The sequence below is a fragment of the Phascolarctos cinereus genome, unplaced genomic scaffold, assembly GCF_003287225.1.
Source record: "Phascolarctos cinereus isolate Bilbo 61053 unplaced genomic scaffold, phaCin_HiC Scaffold_2;HRSCAF=192, whole genome shotgun sequence".
In the NCBI taxonomy this organism is placed as follows: domain Eukaryota; kingdom Metazoa; phylum Chordata; class Mammalia; order Diprotodontia; family Phascolarctidae; genus Phascolarctos; species Phascolarctos cinereus.
Window position 1 is genome coordinate 383,564,520 of NW_027555625.1, and position 17,855 is coordinate 383,582,374.

The following is a 17,855-nucleotide window of genomic DNA, read 5'->3' on the forward strand; positions in this document are numbered from 1 at the left end:
TCATCAGTTCCCTCTGTGGAGGTGGATAGCATTTTTCATCATGAGTCCTTTGGAATTGTCTTGGATCATTGTATTGATTAGAGTAGCTAAGGCTTTCATAGTTAATCATCATTATAATATTGTTGTTACTGTGTACAATATTCTCCTGATTCTACTCACTTCACTTTGTATCAGTTCATATAAGTCTTCCTAGGATTTTCTGAACCTATCCACCTTATCATTTCTTACAGAACAATATTATTCTGTCACAATCATGTGCCACAACTTGTTCAGCCATTCCCTAATTAATGGACATCCCCTCAATTTCTAATTCCTTGCTTTGATCATAAAAAAGAGGTGCGATAAATATTTTTGTACATATAGGTCATTTTCCTTTTTCTGTGACCTCTGGAATACAGACCTAGTGTTGATATTGCTTGGCCAAATGGTATGCACAGTTTTATAGCCCTTTGGGTGTAGTTTCAAATTGTTCTCCAGAATACTTGGACTAGTGCACAACTCCACCAACAGTGCATTAGTGTACCTATTTTTCCATGTTCCTTCCAGCATTTGTCACTTTCCTTTTCTGTCATGTCAGCCAATCTGATAGGTATGAAGTGGTACCTCAGAGTTGTTTTATTTTGTATTTCTGTAATCATTAGTGATTTTGTGCGTTTTTTATATGACTAAAAATAGTCAACTCTTTCATGAGTTGTGTGTGACTTAGAAGTCTTTTTCCTGCAGTAACTCTGCTATAATTGGTGGTTAGTTTCCCAGGCTAGTCTGCAAAGGTCTATTTAAGCCAGAATGTGGCTGAAATACTGTATTTTTGCAGTGAAAAAAGAAATAGTAGCAAAGTAATGACATTGTAATATAGCAAAGGATTTCAAGCTGGAAGGGATCTTAAATATCATGTATTCCAGTTCCCCCTTATTTATTTGATGAGGAACCTGAGGACAAGGAAAATCTAGTGCCTTGCTCAAAGTAACACAATGAGTTAATAGCATAGCCAAGTCCTCTGGCCCCAAATCCAGCACTCTTATATCAAATGCATTGCCTTGAACATCGCAGACATTTAATAAATGGTTATTGAATTAAATGACTCTTGCCTGGAGTAAAAAGACAAATTAGACTTAATTCCTTAACTGGATCTGGGATTTCACTGGTCTGGGTCCTCACACCATAGTATGGCTCCCCCATCTATTCTCAGTTTACCTTGTGTTATTCTTATCCATCTCTTTCTATACGTTCTCCATAAAATGTCTGTCCAACTTGCAGATATTTTTGTCTTCAGGACTTCCTGTGGGCCATTGAACATTTCGTGGATAGCAATGCAGGATTTGGGCTGTCCATCTGCTGTTGCCTAGACAGTGTGATGAATAGAGCATGAGACTTGAGTCAGAAAGACCTACGTTTAAATCTTGCCTCAGCCACTTACTAGCTGCATGACCCTTATTAGCTTACTAGTTGTGTTACTTATGGAGTCACTTAACCTTTCTTATCCTTGGTGTTTTCCTATGTAAAATTGGGACAGTAATAGCATGTATTTCACAGGGCTTTTATGAATATCAAATGAAATTATATATATGGTTTTTTTGCAAGGCTTCAAGTACTATATAAATATTAGCTATTATTATGATCAAGATTGTAGTATTGTCCCTTGCTTTTGCGACATGACCAACTCACTTCCTTTTCAATCATCTATGTTCTTGGTATTTTCTCCAGTTCTTATGTTCCAGTGCATTGTTGATAATGTGCCATTGTCTATTTACACAAAACACAAACAATAAAAGGAAGGTTTTTTTCATTTTATATGCTCGTGTCTGGGGAAAAGCAGGTATTATTAGAGGATGGGAGGCAGTGTGCCATGATGGCAAAAGCCCTGGATTTGGAGTCTAGGACCTGGGTTGTAATCCTGACTGCCTTGCTTCCTACCTGTGTGACCTTGGGCAAATCTCTTAACATTTCTGAGTTTCTGTTACTTCATCTGCAAAATGAGGGGGTTTGACTAGTTTTTCTTTAAGGTTCTTGCCAGCTTTTCCTGGGAGCAGTCTGGGCATGCATTTTGATTGGTTGCTGAGGTATAACATTCTTCTCAGCTTCTATTAAAATGACAGAATTTACTTTTTTTCTTTCAGAATGATTCCATAAATTGAAACTGGCAACCCTCTCTTCCCTTGGTTCCTGCTGTTAGCAAATGCATGAGCTTAATATTCATGCTTTGCGTGTGTATAATCCTGAAGATCAGAATTTGGAGACTTACTGCAGAAACAGCAGTGTTGATGCCCAGCTCACCCTGCAATAATCAAGCCTCTGCAGCTCCATCCTTACCTGCTACTTAATAACTTGTACCTTTGCCCTTTGGAGTTTGCCTATGCCAAAGCCTGGGTCTCCCCGAAGCATGTCATCTGTCAGTCCTCTTCTGTTTATTCCTGGGTAGCTATGATATGTCCTCTATCATGCTTTGACAGATCCTAGAGAGGTCAGAGATCACAGGATTGAGACCTGGAAGGGACTGTAGATGCATAATTTGTTGAAGCTAGCAAGGATCTTAGAAATCATCTGATCTGTTCTCCTTACTTTATAGGTGAGGATACTGTAGCCTAGAGAGGGGAAGTGACTGGCCCAATGTCACACAGCTAATAAATAGAATAGCAGAATTTGATCTTATCACCCTCTGGCTCCAGACCCTCTGCCTCCAGTGTTGTCCAGTCTAGGCATTGTGACAAAGTAAAGATTTAGGTGATAGAGTTGTGGGACAGATGGAGCTCATGGGGACTGCTCAGGTGTGGTGGACTCAATCTAGGCAGTTGGGAAGCAGGGCAAAGAGTTTCTCAGGCTGATGGAGCCTGTAATCTGGGGAATGGGAGCACCATGGAGAGCTCCAGTGTCTGAAGTGAAAGAAAAGTTGATCTGAAGCCATTTCATGTCAAAGCAATTCAAGAAGCCAGTCAATCAAAAAGCACTTAATTAATACGCACCAGGCAGTATATTGGGCACTGGAGTTCCCAAGATGAAAATTAAACAGTTCTTACCCTCAAGGAGTTTATACTTGGAGATAACACATACAAAATATAAACGAGACAATTTTGGGGGAGGAGGCAGTAAAAGTTGGGAGAATCAAGAAAGGCTTCATGTCGATGTGGCATTTGCACTGAGGCTTGATGGAAACCAGGGGTTCTAAGAAATGGAGGTGATGAGAGAATGCATGCCAATATTGGGAGGACAGCCTGTGCAAAGGTCTTACAGAGTCAAGAGATGGATATTATGTGATGGAAAAAACAGCAAAGCCAGTCTGGCTGGAGTACTGTATTATAAGATCGAAAACATAGGTTGGAACTGATTTGTGAAAGACTTTAAATGCCAAAAAGAGGAGTTTGTATTGGGTCCTAAAGGTAATAGGGAACCACTGGAATTTGCTGAGAGGGAGAGTGACACGGTCAGCCCTGTGTTGTAGGAATATCGCGTTGGCAGATGTGTGGAGAATCAGTCAGAGAGGGGAAAGATGTGAGGCAGGGAGCAAACATTTAATAAACACTTTTCATCTTCAAGGGCCCTGTGCTAGGTTCTGGGGATACAAGGATAGCTATGACAGCCTTTGCTCTTAAAGACCTCGTGAGGGCATGGTGGTGGTGGGCAGGGAAGGGCATCCATGATGTATGATATGCAGGAGAATGAAACTAAGTGCAAAGGAGAGTTTCACAGAAAGTCCTTTATGAAATTTGAGGAGGAACAGCTCAGTTTCACTTGGTATATCTGTCTGTCTAAGGGTCAAGGGGTGTCAGGAAAGGCTTTGTGGAGAAGGTGGCATTTGAGTTGGGCCTTGTTGGAAGGAAGACTACCAGATAGAGCTGGAGAAATTACCTTCAGAGGCACAGAGATGGTAGGAAGAGTATGAAGGACAGAGAAGAATCCAATTGCCTGGAACATATGATACACAAAGGGGAGTAATATGACCTAAGATTGAATGGTTAGGTTGGAGGCAAGATTGTGGAGGGGCTTGAATCAGGAGTGAGCAGTCGGCATGGGAGCCCACAGGTAATGGGGGAGATGCTGAAGGTTTTTGATTTGATCAATGACATAATTATATTTGTGCATTTAGAAGATTTATACATATAAGAATGTGGAAAATAGATTGGAGGAGGAATAGACTGGAGGCAGAAATGTTCCACAGAGGTTGTTGTATGATCTCTACATGAGAAAAAATAAGAGCCTGAGTAAGCATGAGTCTGTGAGAGTGGAGAGGAGAGATTGGATGGCTCCTTAGACAGCTCCATTCCAGAGGCAGACAATTTTAATCTTAAGGGGATAGAGTCTAGTAAAACTCTAATATTAAAAGCTGCCTTCATCTCCCCAAACTCCTTGCTTATGGACATTGCTATGTCTCTGGAGGGGGGATATGTGAGTTTCTTGGAACCTCAGTTCTTAATGTGAGAGCCTTTGATTTCCCACTTATCATAGTTTTCCTCTTGTACCTTTTCCAACACCCACTTCTGAAGGATGAGAATCAAGGTTCTGGCAGGGAAATTCAACCCTTATTTATAGAGGATGCTCAAGACAAGAGAGATGTGTAAGAACAGAGAACACAACCATTTCTCGTGGATGTTTCAGTGTTATTTGTCTGCTTGAAAACAGAGCACTAGACCAGAGGGGTAATCTCTTCTTGCTCTCCTATTCTGTGACCGTGATATGATGTTGGGATAACGGTGGAGGTATCAGCAAGACCAAGTAGGATAGGAAGTTTGTAACTATGTACCTACCGATAGAATGTAAGCTCCTTGAGGGCAGGTTATGTATTGCTTTTGTCTTTGCATCCTTTTGTCTTTGCATCCTTAGCACCTCACAAAATGTCTTGCATGCAGTAGGCACTTATGAAATGTATGTTGGGTTAAATTGGAAAAAAAAAAGATTCTGTTGGTAGGGGCCTGTTTCTGAGAGCCTTGATATACTCTGGAACTCCTCTGCACCAGCTGGGCTCCCTTTCCTAAATGCTTAGGTACATAACGTTGCCAGGCAGTGTTTGTGGGAGCCCAAAGTACAGACACTTCAGAAAGGTAAACATTGTGGGCAAGTCCGGAGATAGTTTTCCATCTCAGTTTGGGCACAGCTAGCCAGTTGCTATGTCACAGAGCATAACCCTTCCTAGTGATTATTAGATCTCAAGGAAAACAGACTGCAGGATTTGGGATTGGAGCAGAGTACCCTCCCTCATCCCTTGCTATGAGCAGAGTCTTGTGCGAGGTACTGCAAGACCTACAAAGATGAGTCAAGGTTAAAGAGACTTTAACTTGCCTTTAAGGGGCTCACTGTTAGAAGGGTAGATAAGACACGGATTACTGTAACACATGATTAGAAAGCCGTATGTCATATGTCGAGAAGAAACAGTGATCCTGCAAGTTTATGGAAAAGATAGAACTCTTCTAGCTTGGGGATGGGGTCAGAATTCAGTATTTGAGCTGAATCTTGAAGAATTGGTAGGCTTGGATAATCTGTGGAATGGAAAAAAGGCATTATAGGTCCTAGGATCATTGATTTACAGCTATAAGGCATCTTAGATGCCACTGAATCCAACTCCATCACTTTACAGATTAGAAAACAGGAACAGAAAAGCTAAGTGACTTGCCCGGGGTCATACAGCTAGTAAGTGTCTGAAGAAAGATTTTAACTCATGACTTCCTAAGTCCAAGTCTAGCACCCTATCCATTTATGCCTCAGTTGGAAGTAATGATATCATCAAAGGTGTAGAGGCAGAGAAATGTGGGAATATCCTTATGGAAGAGTAAATAGTACTGTCTCATTGCAGAATGGGCTAGTTTACAGGATTGTAGGGTTAGAGATGGGAGAGATTTTCAGGATCATCTAGCAGCCTCTTTCCCCCCCATAAATAATTTGGGGTGTGTGGGGGTCTAGAACTGTGATTTTATCAATATAGGGAGCTCCTTGGGTACAGACTTCCTCCACCAAAACAGATCAGTAACTCTTCTATAATAAAGTCTTAGAGGATTGCCTAGGAACCCAGAAAATTGAGTGACTTGCCCCTGGTCACATAGTATGTGTCAGAAACAGGACTGGAGCCCAAGTGTTTCTGACCTGCAGGTCAGCCCTCTCTTCGTGGAGTCCTACTGCTTCTCATCTTGGCCATACATAGCAGGTCCTTAATTCATGTTTATTGGTTTGAATGGAGGTGAGTGAGAAATGAAAGACAGCAAAGGAAAAATGATTATTTTGTCTTTTTGGTAAAAGCTCCTGCAAGGAGAGTCATTTTTCTCTGGTGGTAGGAAGCATTCTATTATTTATTTGAATGTTAATTTGTAGTCTGCAAAGAATCCCCTGCTGCTGCTGCTAAGATGTCAGTGGATTCATCAGGCTGAAACAAGCATTAATTAATAGCTGGTAGATGTGGTTATATTCAGGTATTTGGGCCATCACTGCTTAATATCTGGGACCTTCCTCAGATGAAGAGAGGGCTGAGCTCTGGGGGCTCACAAAATGGCAGTCATCCTTGCTGCCTTAATGCTATTTAAGGAGTTGGGACCCCTTTCGTGTAGTGAGGGTAGATGCGGGGATAGTTGTAATCATTGCCATTGGCTTACATTTCTAGAGTACTTTCCATCTTACAATGTGTTTTCTTCACAACCATCCTGTGAGGGTTGGTGGTTTACAGGGCGAGTATCATTAGCCCCACTTGACACAAGAGGAAATTGAGGCCCAGAGAAAGGACGTGACTTACTCTGGGTCACCTAGCTGCTAAATAGTGAAGAACTGAGCCTTGAAGCCTGACTTCTGAGGCTGGGGCTCTTCCTAATATGCTACATTGTGGTTTGAAGATAGCTAGCTGTGGGAACTTTAGCAGTCACTAGGCTCAGGCTGATCAAACTCATGCTCTTGGGAGAGGGAGAAGGAAGTGTCACCCCCCCAAAACAAAGAAGTGAAGTGAGCCTGGGGTTAGTTCAGTCTCAGACAAAAGGGGAGCTGGTTGAGCCGGGCTTGCAGGCTTGTCTGGTGCTCACACTTTGTGATGGCATGGGAAGAATCCCAGGTTAGGAGCTGAGAGATCTGGGTTCTAGTGCTGGTTTTGCCTATCAGTAGCTGTGTAATCTTGGCAAATAATTTCCATTTTCTTGGCCCCCATTTCCTCATCTATTAGGTAGGAGGGGTTGGACTATCTCTTCAAGGCCAGATGTTCATGAAGCCATGAACTGTCTTAGTATCCATGCAGAAGGCCCACTGAGTGGGAATATTCATGTCAGGCCACAGAAAAAATAATTCTATGGCATTTGTTTAATCTTGCTTCCCGTGTAGAGTGGTCAGGTAGGGCCCTCTTAGCCTTTCCCAATTGCTCACTGAAACTGATATCCAGCTAAGAGGGCACAGAAAGTCCATGTTGCTAGCCAGATCTTCTTACCAGATCTTTGCTCACCCTTACCCTCCATCACCTTTCCCTTTAACCTAAGCCACAGGGTAGGTGAGGTTTCTGGGTTCTTGCCTTCTAGGGAGGCCTCAGTGAAAGGCTTTGAGGCTTCATCAGACCCAGGGGACATGATGCAGCATTTAACAGAGGTCTTTCTCAGCCTCCAGAGGAGAAGGTCAGCAGAGGCTCCCAAGCCCGAATCTGTCTCCTGGCTGGCCTGGATCCCAGCGTTTGTGTCTGTCTGTGGCCACAGGAATTGATTAAGTATGGATGGAGCCCAGGGAGAAGGGGCGGATCTCTCCATGACATTAACAAGAAAGAAGGGATGTGGGCTTCTAGGCAGAGGAGGAAGTGCTGAGCTCCCAGTCTGACCCCAGGCGACCTCTTTGCGGTTCTGATTCTCTGTCAGGAAAGTTGAGATCGTTTTCAGTGGCTTTTTTAATGAGATTTGAGAGTCTGGGAAGAAACCTGCCGTGATGTGTGAGGAGCTATTATAAAAAGTGAACTTTAAACTGGCCCTTTGCACACGATTCTTTTAACAGTAACTAGAGTAACCTGTTTTTTCTCCCTGGGTTTTCTTGTCCTCGTCCCCTGACTTGGCCTCATGCTGAGCCTTGCAAACAGTAGGAGTCGAACTAGATTGGAAGAATTGGGACATGGTTTCACATTTAAATGGCTTCATTTTCTGTTTTGTATTATAATCATCTGATTGCCCAGAATGAGCGGAGCACAGTGCTTTGAACATAGTAGGTTTTCAATAAATGCTAGTTTTATTTCTTATTGAATCATGGTGTCCCAGGCAAGACTCTGCTGAGATTTGAGACCATAAACCCTACTGGGGCTTGTAGTCAGTATTGACCAGCAGGCAGGTGTGCACAGAATTATAGCTCCAAGATTTAAAGGGGACAAAGTCTTCATTTTATAGATGGAGTAACTGAAGCTCAGAGGTTAAGTGACTTCACCAAGGTCACACAGGTAGCAAAGACAGGATTTGAACCCAGGTGCTGTGACTCCAAGCACAGCTACCATGTAAAGGGCCAAAGCTGCTGGTTGCAGTGCTTGAAAAGGCTGTTGGTGAGAGCCAAACCTTTCACCACAACGGGTTTGGTGAGCAGATGACAGAAAGAACAGCCAGCAAAGCATGGTCAGCGAGCCAGGATAGGGACAGAGAGACAAATAGAAAGACCAGTCCTGTTTTGAGTTGAGAAACAATGGCCAGAGCTCTTCAAGGAAGGCAAGTCTCGTTAACAGAATGCCTTGTCAAATCTTGCCTTTTACCAGGTGCCTCAAGATCTCCTTAGAGAGAATGTTGAAAACTAAAAAAAATGTAAAAAAGATCTCTTTAGAGGGGTAATGCCTCCTGAGGGTTTTAGAGTCTTTGACTTCATTACCTGAGGAGTTGGGGGAGGAGACTAGATGGTATAGTACGGTGGAAGAAGTGAGGAGTCCTGGAGTCAGATGACCAGTTTGAGGCCCAGCTCGATCACTCATTAGTCTATGGCATTCTATGCTTCTGTGAATCTTGACTCTCAGTCAAAAGAAAGGGCGTGTATCTGGAAAGAACAGCCCCAGAGATGAATATTCTCCCACCTCTACCTCATTCACTCATATGCATATATCCCAGGCCCTTGGTTTTAATTCAGGAAATGTTAAGTGGCCTCCCCACCTAATGTCCCTTATTACTTTAAATCTATGATCCTAAAAACATTAATAAGAAATGATATATAACACTTTAAGGTTTGGAAAATGCTTTACATTTATTAGTGTATTTGAGTCTTTTTGCAGGCTCAGATATAAGGTAATAGCCTTGTTTGTTTGTTTTTTGGGTTTTTGAGTGCTCACATGTTACTAAACATTTAAAAATTTTAATTTTTTTTATTAAACATTTTTTTGAATGAGAAAATTGAGGCTCAGAGAGGTTAATTGACTTGTCCAGGGTCATATAGCTAGTATGTGTCAGAGGTAGAATTTGAACTCAAGTTTCTGTCAATTTAAAGCCCATCCCTTTTCCCCCTATATCACACAGCCTTCCTATAGAGGCTAGTATGTGCAAGACCTTGGGAGTACAGAGATAGATGTGACAGATAACTGCCCTCAAGGAGCTCACTATCTAATATCTGACTTGTTCTCTTGGTGGGCCACAGACTTGAGCAGTTTTGTTTCTCTCCCTGATTCCTCTCTGAGAGGGAGAATCTGATGTGATGTCAGTTTTGATAAAAGGAAAGCTAACATATTTGTTTTATGAGTCTCTTCTGGTAACTACCCCCACCACCTGCCCTCCAGCATTCTAATATTTACTGAAATTGGTACCTATAATGTTTAGACCTCTAGGAGAACTCATATGGATATTCTCGTGTGGGTTGGAGGGAGGCTGCTTGGGAATAGCCTTTTCCTAGTCTAAACCATTTATTTTCTTGGGTGGGTGCTCACTGTCAGTGCAAAGATCTGGGAGCCTGCTGTTAGTGACTCTTCATTAGGAGCCAACTGGAAGATGCACCAAAGGAAACTAGGAAGGGATCATTTGGCTGCATTTAGGATTCCCAATAGCTGCATTTAGGAAGTATCCCATTCTTAGGGCTGCTCAAGCTCTCCCTGAATGTGTGTTTCCAGTAAGAAGGTGTAGTTTGGTATGCTTCCATTTTTTTCCCAAAGGTGCTACCATAGGCATCTCCCTTGATGATGTCTGTGTAGAGGCAGTGTGCATAGCAGATAGCACACTGGACTTGAGCCAAGAAGACCTGATTTCAGATACCTCTTCTGACACTAGCGCCTAACATCTTATATCCCCATTGTTCTCATCTGTAAAATTGGTTAATAATACCTATTGTACAGTTGTCACGAGGCTCAAATAAGATAATATGTATGTGATAGTTGTTATTAGGTGTGCTCAGTGCAGATTACCCAGATTCCATCCCATCCTGTTAGCTTGTCTCAAGGTATTCTCTCTTAGGAAAGAAAAATAGAATCTGTCCAGTGAAACAATAGGGGAATCCCGAGGGAACAGGAAATCATGTCATGTGAAGATCATTTGAACCAACTGGGGATGTTTAGCCTGGAAGCAAAAAGACTCATGAAAGAGGGATTTCACTTGTTCTGCTAGGCCCCAGTGGGCAGATCTAGGACTAATGGATGGCAGCTGCAAAGATATGTATTTTTGGTTTGAAGAGAAGAAAAACTTCCTTATAATTTGTTCTGTCCCAAAGTGTCATGTGAGGCCTTGGAAAGTAGTGGGCTCCCCATCAGTAGAGGTCTTCCATGAAAGGCTTAACCACCAGTTGTCAGGGGTGTCTTTGAGGAGATTTCCAGGTTAGACTGGAAGCCTTCTGAGGTCCTTTCCAACTTTATAATCCTGTGAATTTGGGTTTGGAATCTGAGATCGAGGAGATTTGAACTCCATCTTTTGGAGACCATTTGGAACAAGATCAGTGGAAACAAATAGGTCTGTTTGAGAGGGATGGCCACACAAAAGTCTACAGTGACTTGGATGGGCTGGGGGGGCATGAGGTCCCTGCCCTGATAGGACTTAAAAGTCCAGCTGGGTGAACAAGATACAAACATGCAAAAAAAAGTTAAATAATAATAGGGGAGATTTATAATAGTCCATACAAACCACTAGAGAAGCTTTTGGCGCCTGAGAGAACTGAGGCTGTATGTGATTAATTGCAAACTGAGTGGTACAGACAGTGAGGAAGTGTTCCAGGAGTTTAGGGGAGGAGAGTTGCTGCCTTAGGAATTTTCCCCAAATTAACTCTATTGGCAACATCTGACAATGTTTGAAGGAGGTAATGAAGTTGTCAAATAATCTCAGATTGTTAGAACTTGAAGAGACCTCAAAGGCTAGAAGGCATCTTAAAGACCTAGGGTGACATCTCTCTCTCTCTTTTTTAGAATGATTTCATGCTTTTTTTTTTTTAATTCTGAACTTAAACACACCCAAAACAAACATTTCCATATGGACAGAAGAATACAAAAACAAGATTGTGTATGAAACTATGACTTGCCATTTCATACTACTCCCTTAAAAAAAAAGTGGGGGTATAATAGGCTGAACACATTACTTTCAGAACTGTCCTTCTTGTCTGTGCCTCCTTCTGAACTTCTGGATTTTTCTTCTGTCCACTTAAAAAGATGTTGCAATGTCTCTCTTTTTTTGCTATCACTATTATTTGCCATCGCACCCAAGAAGAATCCTTTTCTCCCCTATTGTAATAAAAAACTTTTTGTAAAAAATAAACATGGTTAAGCAAAATAAATCCACACAGTAGACGTGTCAAAAATACATTGAGCCCATCATATCTCTTAGGAAGTGGGTAGCGTGCTGCATCATAGGCCCTCTGGAGACTTGGTTTGGTCACTGCTTGGATCTAAGGCCTTAAGTGTTTGAGAATTTTTTATTTTATTTCATTTTCATTTTTTATAGTGTTGCTGTCTTTGCCAAAATATTCCTCTGGGTTCTGTTTACTTCACTCTGTATTAATTCAAAATTTGAAGGATTCTCTGAAATAGTGTTTTTCACCTGCAAAGACTTGTATGGACTGATGCTGAGTGAAGTGAGCAAAATCAGGAGAACGTTATCCACAGTAACAGCCACGTTGTGCGATGACTAACTTTGATAGACTAAGGTCTTCTTAGCAATGCAAGGATCTAAGAAATCTCCAAAAGTTTCATAATGGAAAGTGCTATCCACATCCAGAGAAAAAGCTATGGAGTCTGAATGCAGATCGAAGCATACTATTTGCTCTTTTTTTCCCTTTTGTTTCTTCTTTCTTGTGGTTCCTCCTATTGGTTCTAATTCTTCTTTACAACATGACTAATGTGAAAATATGTTTAATAGGAATGTAAATGTAGAGCCTATATTAGATTGCACACCGTCTTGGGGAAGGAAGGGGAGAAAACTTAAAACTCAAAAGCTTATGGAAGTGGCTATTGAAAACTAAAAATAAATACATTAATTGAAAAAACATATAGTATCACAGAGAGAAAATGACCATTAAAAAGATCAAATTATAGGGATCTTGGAGGAGAGAAAAGCTTTGTAGAAGAGTTTTTATAGCTCTATTTTGTTTAACCAGGATAAGGCTTTTTAAAACAATAAACACAACTGGATCATATACTCTCTACAACTCTCAGTCAGTTGTGTCACTGTGAAGATTCTATATGGCTTGTGGTATACAGCCCTTTGAAAGCTGTAGACTTCTCATGTTCTCATTGAGGATAACCTGAGTACATGTAAAGTTCATTCTCATAAGAATTTTGTACACATGAGAAAATAGATATATGGATTAATGGTTCTGAATGAATAAATGAAAAAAGTATTTATCAAAAAAAGAAATAGTCTTTTCATAATTTCTTACATTCCATTCCATTTATACCACAATTTATGTAGCCATTCCCCAATAGATGGGCACTGCATTAGTTTCCTCTCTTCTGCTCTTCATTTTCCCTTCCAATAAGGAATTTTGTTTTACTTGTGATTATTGCCTCTCTGGCATTATCATCCTTCTTATCCCCACCCCTGCTCCTTCCCAACCTGTTTTCTTGTTGACTTTTAAGTGTTTGTACATCATTCTTTGTGTGTGTGTCTGTGTGTGTCTGTGTGTGTGTGTTTAATCTTTCTTTTTCCAGTTCAGATAAGAATGAGGTTCATTTGATACCTCTCTCCCACTCCTTCCTCCATGTTTGTATATAGTCTTCCCACATAGTCTAATTATGAGAGAGCAAGTTCCACCTCCCTCTTCCTTCGTTCCACATTAGATTGTTCCTTTTCACACTTATTTCTCTTTCCCTTCTTCAAACCCTCATAACCCAACAAAGCCACTCCAAGGTACTCTGTTTTTTTTCTTATTTAACTCCTTGATATCCTTTGAAGACATTAAGAATCTGAAGGGACACTTGAATCTCTCCTCCCACATGGGATGTTCATACTACATCATCATATAACTCCTTCCCAATTGCTCATGAATTTATCTTTCTTGGTTTCTCATGATTCTTGTTTGTATTTCAAAGTTTTTACTCAACTTTGGTCTTTTTATCAGTAAGACTTGAAAGTCCTGTATTCCATTAAAGGTCCTCCTTCCCCTCTGACCCCTACTGAAGAATTAGACTCAGCATTGTAGGGTTTTATTCTTGGTAGGAATAATGTGTATGTACGTATATATTTACTACCATGTGACCTTGAGAAAATTATTTAACCTTTTAGGACTTCAGTTTCTTCATTTGTGAAATTAAGAGATTGCACTTGATGACCTCTGAGGCCCCTTCCCGCTCTAAATCTATGACTGCGAAGATGGTGGTGCTATTGACAGAAACAGGAAAATCAGAAAGAGGAGCAGGATTTGAGAGAAGAGTTCAGTTGGGTTTGTAGGGTGACATCCAGATTGAATTAATACTATTTTTAGGTCCAAAGGGGTGGACAAAACGAAAAGGTGACCAGTTTCTCCTATCTATATTTTCCTACCACTTGGCAGCCAATGCTCTTCCAAATGAGTGATTTTGTGGTAATTCAGTATCCAAAGTAGGAAAGTAAAAAGATGGTCCAGGCACAAAACCTACATCCTCCAATGAGATTTATTCTTTGCAGCCAACCAAGGCCTTTATAGCTGACTTGGCCAAGGCCTGGGGATAATACCACTATTCAGTTCTGTGTTTTGAAATGAGTCTCTATGAAATATCTCAGTTGGCCACTTTGAATGTCATATTACCTAGTTGGGAAGTACAACAACAAATCTACTATCTAAGATTTTTCTTCTTTATATATTAAAAGTCCCATCTCTGACGTGTGTCCATGATGTTTTACCCATTTTCCTTGCTTCCCAGGGGTTCTCAGTAATTTGTAGACAAGCAAGATTTTGCTTCTATTCCTAGATCTATGCTTTGGAATCTATGAGGATTGTAATCAGTGGAGAAAGGGTGATGAAAGGAGAAAAGGAAAGAAGGAAGGAGTTTCACTCTGTAGTAGACAGTAAATCCACTAGGACTGTTCTTATAGAGATAAAGACCTAGTCTCAGGGGTCTTGGCTATAATCTATGAAACATTAATATGTACATTTCTCAGATCCCAGGGCCCATTATAATTCTTAGGATACCTCAATCAATCAGTTGACAAGCATTTATTAAGTGCCTTTTATGTGCCAGGCATTATGGTAGGCACTGAGATACAAAGACATAAAAAATGTCCCTTCCTTCATTGAGTTTACATTCTATTAGGGGAGACAAGATGTACATATGTAAATATATGAAAGTATATGCAGAATGAATACAAGGGAGATTGTTTGGTGGGGGAGGAGAATCAGAAAAGTGCTCACATAAAAGTGTTGTTTGAAATGAGTTTCAAAAGAAACTTAGGATTTGCAGAGCCAGAGGTGAAGAGGAGATAATGCATTCTAAGCCTGAGAGACAGCCAGTACAAAGACAGATATGGGAGATGAAGTGTTGTGTACAAAGAATAGTAAAAAGACTGCTATGGGAGGACCAAAGAGTGCATGAGGGGGAACAATATGTAAAGTCTGGAGAGGCTTTTAATGCCAAACAAAGGAATTTGTAATTATTCTTAGAGGTGACAGGGAGCCACTGGAGTTTATTGAGTAGAGTAGTGAAATGGTCAGATCTTTGCTTTAAGAAAATCACTTTGGGGGTGGCTAGGTGTCACAGTGAATAGAACTCTGGCCTTGGAGTCAGGAGGACCTGAGTTCAAATCCAGCCTCAGACACTTAACACTTACCAGCTCTGTGACTCTGGGCAAGTCATTTAACCCCGATTGCCTCACCAAAAAGCAAAAAATAAAATCACTTTGGAAGCTTTGTGTTGGCTGGATTGGAAAAGAAAGAGAAAGACAAGTGAGCGAACCATGAGGAGGCTATTACAATAGTTCAGGAGAGAAGTAATGGGGGCCTGACCTAGGATAATAGCCTGTGAATTGAGAGGATGCTATTGATGATACAAAAGTAGAATTCAGAAGACTTGGCAACTAATTGGATATGTGGGGTGAGGGAAAATGAAAACTCAAAGATTTTGACTCCACGATTGTGTGATTGGAAGTATGGCAAAAAAACAAAGGTGTGGTCAAACGTTTGTTCATGGCCTGAATTTTCTGACTTAACTCTTACCTATTGTGAGCCAGCCTCCAGATTTGAAAATGTGCTCTAGGTATAGAAACAGATTAACATTTACTCAGGGCTTTTGATTTAGTACTTCCTATTTTGGGGCATATCATATGAGATCACAAAAAAGCCCCAGGCAGTAACTAGGGGCTAGAATATAACTCTACAACAGATATCCAACCAGAAGCTAGAAATTTGAGTCTGGAGTTTAGGATGGAGGTCAGGATTGGATATCATAGATTTCAGAATGACGGTCAGGGAGGTGATAGATGAAGCTATTGGAGTGGAATAAATTGACAAGGAACAAGAGAGCGAAGAGTGCTCAGGGTAGAGCTATCAAGGAAGACTACACTAACAGGATGCTGGGAGGCAGGTGAGACAGAGAAGAATAAGTAAGAAGAGTTTTCATTTTCCACTTTCTCATTCCACTTCCTTAGGTCGATTCCATCATTAAAATAACCAATTCAACCCATGTTAATGATCACAACAGAGATGATGAATTCAAGGCAATTTAGGGAATTAATCAATGAGAGGAAGAGATACACAGCAGTATAGAATAAGACCGATGGGACTTATTCAGGCCCACTCAAGCATTTATGTCTGTCCTAGCTCTGACCTCTACTTAAATCTGATAGTGGAAGTTGGAGGGAGATAGAGTGGGTCTAAGACCTTGAATACATTTCTACTGGTAAGACCATAGGACCTTAGATTTAGAGCTGAAAGAAACCTTTAAGACCTCATTTTATAGCAGTCTCCCTGTAGTCATATTAGTAATGCCAGGGATGGGATTTGACCCTGGGTTATCTGACTCCGAATAAAGTTGTTTTTCCCCTGCCTCCACTAGACCTTCTGAACCAGTTTCAAGAGAAAGTGAAAACTCCCACTGCTCATGCTTCAGGCCATACCTGTCGTGATTGTATCTTGTTAAATGCAAAAGGCCCTCCCTTGACTTGTCTATTTCCTGGAAGAACACAAGGCACCAGCCTTACTTTCTGGTGTGTCCCCATACTTCCTAGAAAGCCAGTGATTCCTATGACTAACAGGAACTCAAGCCACTACAGCATGCCTACCAGCTGTTTGTTGCTACAGACTCTGTCACCCACAAGCTTGTAAAAAATAACAAAAATAATGTCACTGTGTGAATGTGACGAAGGATAGCTGGATTCTTTTGTCTCTAGGATCTGCTTGTGGCTCTTCTTAAAATCAACTCTGTTTGTGAGTATTGCCTAGTTGGAAGGATCTAGGGGAAGAGTTTGGTTTTCACCCAAACTCCACTGGTCTTATTGAAGACTGGGTATATATCGTAGGTGCATAATAAGTATTTGTGGAATGAATGATGGAGCAATAGGTTCGTGGCATGTGCTGTCTGGGTACAGTGGTTTTTTTCGTGGATTTCCCCCTCATGACTAATAATAATAATTCATGTATATGTCACGTTTTATAGTTTATAAGACACTTCCTATAAATTGTCTTGTTACTAACAAGGCAGTGAGGGAGGTAGTAGAGGACATTTTTCATTAGTAAGAGCAAAAACTGGTGTGGAAACCCTGTTAACCAATGCAAATTGGCAACTCTTCCAATAATGTATGATCTTAGAAACTGTCTGGGATACTGAGAATTGAAGTGCCTTGCTCATGGTCACACAGCTAATGTCTGCCAGAGGCAGAATCTGAATTCGGGTCTTCCTTACTCCAAGGCTGGTCTGCCACCCTGACATCACACACATAGCAGATTCTTTTTTTTTTTTGAATTTTGGTATTTTATTTTTCCCCAATTACATGTAAAAACAGTTTTCAACGTTCATTTTTTAAAATGTTGAGTTCCAAATTCTCTTTCTCTCCCTCCCTACCCCCCCTCACTGAGAAGGCAAGCAATTTGATACAGGTTATACATGTGTAATCATGCAAAACATATTTCCATATTAGTCAACATGTAGTCGAATCTTAATAAATATTTGTGGAATAAATGAGTGACTGAGCAGTTGGTTATTAGACTATGACTTTTGTGTAGAATGACTTCATGTGGGGAAATCTTCCTTCCTGGATGATAATAAGAATAAAAATAATTCAAATTAATTTAATCCTTTACATTTTATAAAGCACTTTCCAGAAATTATTTCATTTGACTCTTACCACAATCCTGTTGGGTAGGCAGTACAGGTATTTTTCTCCCCTGTTTCACAAAGGAAGACAATGAGGGGCTCAGAACGGTTAAAAGACACAGGACATAATTGGTAGAACTGAGTTTCAAACCCAATTCTGACTCCAAGTCGGAGGCTCTTATAGTTATATCAGTTGCCTGAGGGGCTCAAGAACACTCTGTCCCTATGATAGAATGGAGAATGGGGTGGAGGCAGAGTCACCCTG

At 40.9% G+C, this 17,855-nt stretch overlaps 1 protein-coding gene across 1 annotated transcript in view; it reads left to right on the forward strand.

Annotated features, from left to right (window-relative positions):
• Nucleotides 1-17,855, forward strand: part of ADAMTS2 (ADAM metallopeptidase with thrombospondin type 1 motif 2) — a 445,202-nt gene that overhangs the window by 126,223 nt on the left and 301,124 nt on the right.